Below are 7718 nucleotides of genomic sequence, written 5' to 3'. Positions count from 1 at the left end.
CAGCTATGACCCAAAAAGCCAAAAAAAAAAAAAAAATGAAAATAAGACTCAGGCCCATGTCTGCATCACTCATTTTCTCTGTCTCTCAATTCTTCTGCCTCACCTCACGATTCCAAATGCAAAACACCTAATTTGGATGACTAATGATCTCTGTTGCTTTTTCCATCTTTCTGCTTATTCATATCGCTTCCGAAGGCAACAGCCTCCTTGCTCTTCATTTGGGGATGGGGGTGGGAGTGGGAGGCAGGGTTTTTGTGCCACACCCAGCAGTTACTCTCGGCTCTGTGCTCAGAGATCACTCCAGTTATACTCAGGGTGATGGGGATAGACTCCATGGGCGGCTTATGTGAAGCGGGGAAGAGAGGGACTGTCACTGTCTCCCAATCAGCCTCTGCCACCCAGGACCCAGGGTTACAGGGTTCTTTCCAGCCTCGCAGAAAAATTTCAGGAGTAGACGAGCATTGAAGTAAAACCAGATTTTATTTGGAGGTATTTTAGGAAGGGGAAGGAGGAAGAGGAAGTGAGAGAGGAACGCCTTGTTGGGTGACTCTCAAGAGAGAGTCAAGAGAGAACCCGGGTTTCTCCAAGGGCGAAGAGAGCCTCTACACACACCCCAGCATTAGACAGGAAAGCATGAAAGTCCCCATCTCAAGAGGGGAGATGCGGGCGACACATGTGCTCAGGTGTGCTCGGCCATGTGGGCGCCAGCAACACATGGGTTTGGTCAGGGTACTCGCTCAAGTACCCTTCCCTTGCTCAAGGTGGCCTTTGTAGGGATTTCCCAAGCTGCCCCACTTGGGGCTTTCTGGCTAGGTTGTTTCCAAGGGGGTAGAGTCGGGAGTGGTCTTCTTTGAAACCGTCTTTTCTTGACCTTTGCTCCTGTTGGATCTTCTCTCGGAGGGTGGGTCCAGCCTTCTCTGGTCCGGGCTAGCTGAGGGTTAATCAGATCAAAGGAAGGAACTGAGGGTCCTCAGTAATTCTCTTCAGGCCTTTCTGTAGGGAGGGGTCGATCTTGTCTCGAAGGTGGTCTTATCAGGTCTTGCTTTCTGTATCCATAAGGGCGGGTCAGCCGTAGGCCCACTTCCGGGGAATTTCATTGCCATCACATGGGCGGTCCTTCCCTAATCTACCTGCCTGCATCCCGGGAGCCATTTGCCACATCAGGGAATGAACCCAGGCCAAGTGCATGCCAGGCAAGTGCCTTCATTGGTTTATGTTTTTTTTTTTTTTTGCATTGGGAGCCACATCCTGTGAGTGTTCTGGGCTTACAACTCTCTGGGCTCTCTAGGGGCATTCCTGGTGGGGTTCTAGAGGACCGTGCGATACCAGGGATCCAACCTGGGACTCATAAATGCAGAACGTGTACTCTCATGCTTGGAGCTCTCTCCTCGGGTCCAGATTCTGGTCTTTTTTTGATGAGAGTCTCCCAGTTTTCTCCTGCGTATGTCAGAGGACACAGATAGACACCCCTTGGCTAGTCTTGGCACCAATAAACAGCATTTCTGCATTTCCATCTCTGGAATTCACCTATGTATTACAAATGCTCTTCGGCCTATTTTTTTTCTCTTTTTTTTAATTTTTGCTTTTTGGGTCACACCTGGCGTTGCACAGGGGTTACTCCTGGCTCTGCACTCAGGAATCACCCTTGGAGATGCTCAGGGGACCATATGGGATGCTGGGAATCGAACCCGGGGTCAGCAGCGTGCAAGGCAAACGCCCTCGCCGCTGTGCTACTGCTCCAGCCCCTCTTCGGCCTATTTGACCTTTCAGAAACCGTCAGCTTCTTTTTGTACACATCAACAGCAACCACTGATGGGAAAAAGTGAAACTTGCCTTGTCCACGCCCATCTCCACCACACACATACAAAAAAAAAAAAAATCAACATTAATGTCAAGTGGTAAAGTACATGGAAAACAAGACTCAGTCTGAATTCCAACAAATTGTCCAGCCCGCTGATGGGAATTAAGCCAATTCTTGCTCTGTGAGCTCCAGATACCGGCAGATATGTTGGTCAAAGTCTCCTAAAAACTGAATAAAAGGCAAAGTTACAGGGGACTTGACTGCACTGTCCAGTAAACTTACCACCGTATTGAAGATATTCAGGGCCTGGAGCCATAGTCCAGCGGGGAGGGCATTTGCCTTGCATGTGGCCGACCCAGGTTCGATCCCCCACACCCCACATGATTCTCTGAGCAACACCAGGAGTAATTCCTGAGTGCAGCACCAGGAGTAACCCTTGTGCAGTGCCAGGTGGGACCCAAATAAAGAAACAAACAAAAAAAAAGAAGATATTCACCATCTACTCTGCATGAGACACTATTCTTATTGCTGGGTACAGAGCTAGAAATAAAGCCATCAAAAATCCTGGCTCTCATGCAATTTCCACCCCAATCAGGTGCTTCAGTGGCTCATTCTCACAGGGGTGATAGGGCTGTGAAATCTTTCTCTTCGGCCGCCTATTTGGCACTCCATTCCACCAATGGAAATTCATTTCTAACAGCCCGCTGGCTAATTAATGAACCTTCTGGTATAAATTTCAATAAAGATCCTTGAGATGCTTAAGTAGCCACCTGTGGAGTATGGATTCCTGATTAGGGCACTTCAAATTATAACTAACCACCCTTGGAGTGTGAATCCCTAATAGGGTAAGTCTAATGATAACTCACCTCCTTGAGAGTGGAGATTAAAGTTAATTTGCACACAAGTACACTGTTTATCAGAAAGTGTTTTAAAGTAAATTATAACAGAAGCAATATAACAACATGGCAGAAACCAGAGCACCCAGTCGCAGAGTTTTATTTTATTTATCTTTTATTTTTTGCTTTTTGGGTCATAACCCAGCAATGCACAGGGGTTACTCCTGGCTTTGCACTCAGGGAACACTCTTGGTAGTGCTCGGAGGACCATATGGGATGCTGGGAATCGAACCCAGGTCGGCCGCGTGCAAGGCAAACGCCCTACCTGCTGTACTATCGCTCTAGCCCTAGTAGCAGAGTTTTAAAGATACTGAAAGACAACATCGCCCTTTGGACCTTCCAGAGACCTCGAGGCCTGAGCTCTATGGCCTGCTTTATGAGCATTCTGAATGGTCAGTGTTCATATCACTTCAAGCACTGAATATTTTCAGTAGGTTTTTTTGTTTTTGCTTTTTGGGGTCACACCTGGCGATGCACAGGGGTTACTCCTGATTCATGCACTCAGGAATTACTCCTGGCTGTGCTCGGAGGACCATATGGGATGCTGGGAATCGAACCCGGGTCGGGCCACATGCAAGGCAAATGCCCTAACCGCTGTGCTATCACTCCAGCCTAGGAATCATGGCAGAACCGATGGGGTTTGGTGAGGCCTCCAGGCCTTTACAGTCTTGTGAGTTAGACTACAGGAGATGTGTTCAATCACTAAGGTTGCTCCAGCAGCCTTTTTGTCAAGAGTGGAAACCAAAAGGGCAAAAAACAATGTGAAAGACCAGAGGGGGCAGCTCAGGAGGTGAGAGCAGGCTCTGGATGCAGGAGGCCCCAGGTTCAAGCCACAGCATCTGATGGTCCTCGAAGCACCACCAGAAACAGTGCCAGGTGTGGCCTAACACTGCCAGGTGCGGCCCAACCCCCCAGGTAGCCAGGATTAATAGTATCTGATCATTAATTAAATCATAAATTAAATCATTAATTAAATCATAAATTAACGGGACTGGAGCCTCTCCTTTTCTTAGGAGGTCCCACCCTCTTCTGGGTCCCTCAGTTTCCCCAAAGAGCTCAGGATTTGCATCTCAAAGGGCTGTGTTCCTCATGCCTTCTGTCTCCTTCAAGGCTGAGCGATTTCTCCTTGCTTTCCTAAAAATTCTTTCCCAGAGCTACCCTGATGTCTGTGGACCCCACAGGTGGCTGACCCGAGTCGGGAGGAGAGAAAGACAAGTCACTCTCTCTCTCACTCCGCCTCTGCCACCCAGGAGTCGCTGGGAAGACTAGGACCGGTAAAGTCTGCAATGAGCCCCTGCTTGGCACGGGCCTAAGCCCCGCCAGCCCCACAAGGTGGCCGTTAGGCCACACCTGAAGTCCGCTTGGTCTTCTCAGTATGGGAGTTGATCCCTGCCACCCGATTGCTTGGGGAGCCAAGGACTCAGGCTGGAGCGAGGATTTGCTCTTTGCAGGAAAGGAGAGGCCAGTCCCAGGCCTTACCCAGGGTTTCTAGGGTTCTTGTCTCACTCGCAGAAAAGAATTTCAGGAGTAGACAAGCAGTGAAGTAACAGATTTTATTTGGAGTTTTTTTTTTTTTGGGGGGGGGGGTCACACCCAGCTATGCACAGAGGTTACTCCTGGCTCTGCACTCAGAAATCACCCCTGGCAGTGCTCAGAGGACCATATGGGATGCTGGGAATTGAACCCAGGTTGGCCGCGTGCAAGCCCTACCCGCTGTGCTATTGCTCCAGCCCCTATTTGGAGGTTTTTGGAGAGAAAGAGAAAGGCGTAAGTGGGTAAGTGGGGATGGAGAGTAAGAGAGAAAGAGTAACGCGCTCAGAGAGAACGCGAACTTCTCCAAGGGTGGAGAGAGCGTCAAATGGGCTCTTGGGCTGGCTTTTATAGATCCTTCGAGGGTCGTTTCTGATTCAGAATGTTCTGGAATCTCTTTGGAACTGGATCACTGAAGTTAATCGGATTAAAAGAGAGGTCCGAGGATTTTCGAAGAGGAACTTCATGGGGAGGGGGCCTATATCCTCAGGGTCTGCTGATGAAGGTCTTATCAGGTCTTCGTTTTCTGTACTCACAAGGTGGATCAGTCCTAGAATTCTTCTTCCATGAAATGTTGTTAATCCAAGTTTCATTGCCAAGGGCCTTTCCCCTATCTACCTGCCTACCTCATTCTTATCTCATTCTTACCTTGGACAACCTGGCAGGCTATCAAATGTAACCTGCCCACACGGCAGAGTCTGGCAAACTCCCCATGGCGTACCCAATATGCCCAATACCAGTAACAATGGTGGGTCTCATTCTCCTAACCCTGAAAGAGCCTCGAATGTGGCACTTTTTAAAATCTCAGGACTAGGACGAAGGAGATGTTACTGGTGCCTGCTTGAGGCAATCGACGAACAACAGGATGATCATGATCATGATTGTGACCTGCCTGCCTCAACCCTACCCACACACAACAGAACTATTATATGTTTATAGAAATTGATCAGAACCGTTGGATTTCAAGCATGTATTGAGAAGTTCTTTTTGTTAAGGAGGGGACACACCAGTGGTGTCCAGGGGGTTATGCAGTATTAGGGGTGGGGTCAAGTGGGTGGGCTGCAATGGCCGCGTGCTCTTTTGAATGTACCTTTTCTGCTACTCAAGATGAAATAAAATCTTATTTATTTCTTGGGGCTGGGGCAGTAGCACAGCGGGTAGGGCGTTTGCCTTGCACACGGCAGATCTGGGTTCGATTCTCATCATCCCATATGGTCCCCTGAGCACCGCCAGAGGTAATTTCTGAGTGCAGAGCCAGGAGTAACCCCTGAGCACCGCCGGGCGTGACCCAAAAAGAAAAAAATCTTATTTATTTTTCTTTTGACAAAATTGACAACCCATGAACACTTTTGTGCCTGCATCATCCAATTGCATTGCTCTTTTTAGTCCTCTGAGCTACCTCTCCTGCCCCAGTAAATGCTTTGCTTCTTCATTTATTGATTTTTGACTTTTTGGTTGGGGGCTGCACCTCACTGTGCTCAGGGTTAACCCAGGGCTCTATGTTCTGTGTCCCCAGACGTGCCTGAGACGTGAAGGTGCCAGGTGAGGTCTTAACCCCTGTGTTACCTCTCTGGCCCTAATATGAGTTCCTTTGAAGCAATGATACTTCCTGTATCTTATTATGATGTTGTGATATCAAAAATACAACGGGGCTGGAGCAATAGCACAGCAGGTAGGGCGTTCGCCTTGCTTGCGGCCAACTGGGTTTGATTCCCAGAGTCCCATAGGGTCCCCTGAGCACCGCCAGGAGTAATTCCTGAGTGTAGAGCCAGGAGGAACCCCTGTGCATCGCCTGGTGTGATCCAAAAAGCGGGGAAAAAAAAAATTCAGCTCCCGCTGAGATCCTAAGACTTTGTCATTTCCTAGGCAGGAAGGAAGCGGGGTCTGCACAGGGTTGAAACGCTCTTTCACCTCTTATCTCTGCTCCAGAATGGCTGGAATCCCGCTGGGCAGAGGAGTGTCTTGCTCTGTAGGGAAAGGGTCAGAACGAAATGGAGATTCTCAGAACTGGGCCAGAGAGACGCTCTCTCTTGCATGCAGTGAACACAGATTCACCCTCCAGCACCCCATACAGCCCTCTGAGCTGGCCAGGAGTGCGCCCTGAGCACTGCTGGGAGTAGCCCCCAAACAAACAGACAATTTCGAGGTAGTCACTCAGCATAGGCCTTCCGGGTTCTGCAAAAAAGAAAAGAAAGGAAAAGGAAGCAGAGCAAAGCCCTGCATCTCAGGTGTGATCTAAAGCATGTAGGCTGACGGAGCAGGAAACACTCGCCCCACCTCAGTCCTTCCTTGCGCTGGCCCTCAGGGAAAGAGTGACCCTCAGGCGCTGGGGAGATGGTACAGAGCCTAGGGAGCTCGTCTTGCGTGCAGCAGATCCGGGTTTGATCCCTGGCAATGGGGCAGGGGGCTCACCCCTCCTGGTCAAGTGAAAGCTCCCCCTCTTGACACCTCATCCCCTGCCCAAGTCGGGGTGCATAGCCCTCCTGTCCTTCGTGGAGACTGGGGTTCCCCAAACTACAAACACCGAGCCGGGAATAGCAGGAGCAAATCATGGAACCCAAGGAGTGGCCCTGGGCCGCCTGGTGTAAGTGATGAACTGGAACCTGCAAATAATGTTTGGAGTAAGGGCTTATTTTGGGGGGGATCCCTAAGTGGGGATTAGAAGTCCTGGGAGAAAGAGCTCCAAGGCTGGCTCTTGCTTAGTTAAGCACCATGAGGTACAGTTATAGACTTACAGATTTTTGTGCTTGGGTTTCAGTTATACAATGATCAAGTACCCATCCCTCCACCATTCCCCATCCTCCACCACCACGGGTCCCAGCATCCCTCCCACCCCCCATCCCCTCCATCCCACCCTGCCTCTGTGGCAGGGCATTTCCCCTTGCTCTCTCTCTCTTCTTTTGGGTCCTGTGTTTTGCAAGAGAGGCATTGAGTGGCAATCATGTTTGGTCTATAGTCTACTTTCAGCATGCTTCTCCCACCCTGGGAGGATCCTCCCAACACCCTTTCTTTGGTGCTCTCTTCTCTATCTGAGCTTCCTTTTCCCCTAGCACGTGTGGCTGACCTCCAAGTCATGGAGCAAAATTCCTGGTACTAATCTCAGCCACTCCTGGGTGTTGGTCTCCCATTTTGTTGCTTTATGTCCAGTAAGGAACATTCTCGAGGGACTGAGTGAACCTTAATCTGTGAATCTAACCCTAACTCCATGTCTGGGGACAGTTTGGGGGCCACACCCAGTGGTGCTCAATGTGAGTAGCTGCCAGGCTAGTGCCCTCCCCACTGGGCTACCTGGCCTGCTAACTCTGTGACTGAAATGAGCCAAGCGAAGGATCCGCAGCTGAAGAATTAGGTCACACGGCTGGAGTGAAAGCCAAGGGGAGCTTGAGGGCCCCAGCCACTGAGAGGTACGGTGAGAGAGGTCCCATCCCCGGCCCCACGCCCCAGGCCCCGTAGAGAGAAGGGCCAAGGTACCCCTTGGAGTCGACAATGCC

This window comes from Sorex fumeus, unplaced genomic scaffold, assembly GCF_029834395.1.
Source record: "Sorex fumeus unplaced genomic scaffold, SorFum_2.1 ptg000100l, whole genome shotgun sequence".
Lineage (NCBI taxonomy): Eukaryota > Metazoa > Chordata > Mammalia > Eulipotyphla > Soricidae > Sorex > Sorex fumeus.
This window is presented reverse-complemented; position numbering follows the sequence as displayed.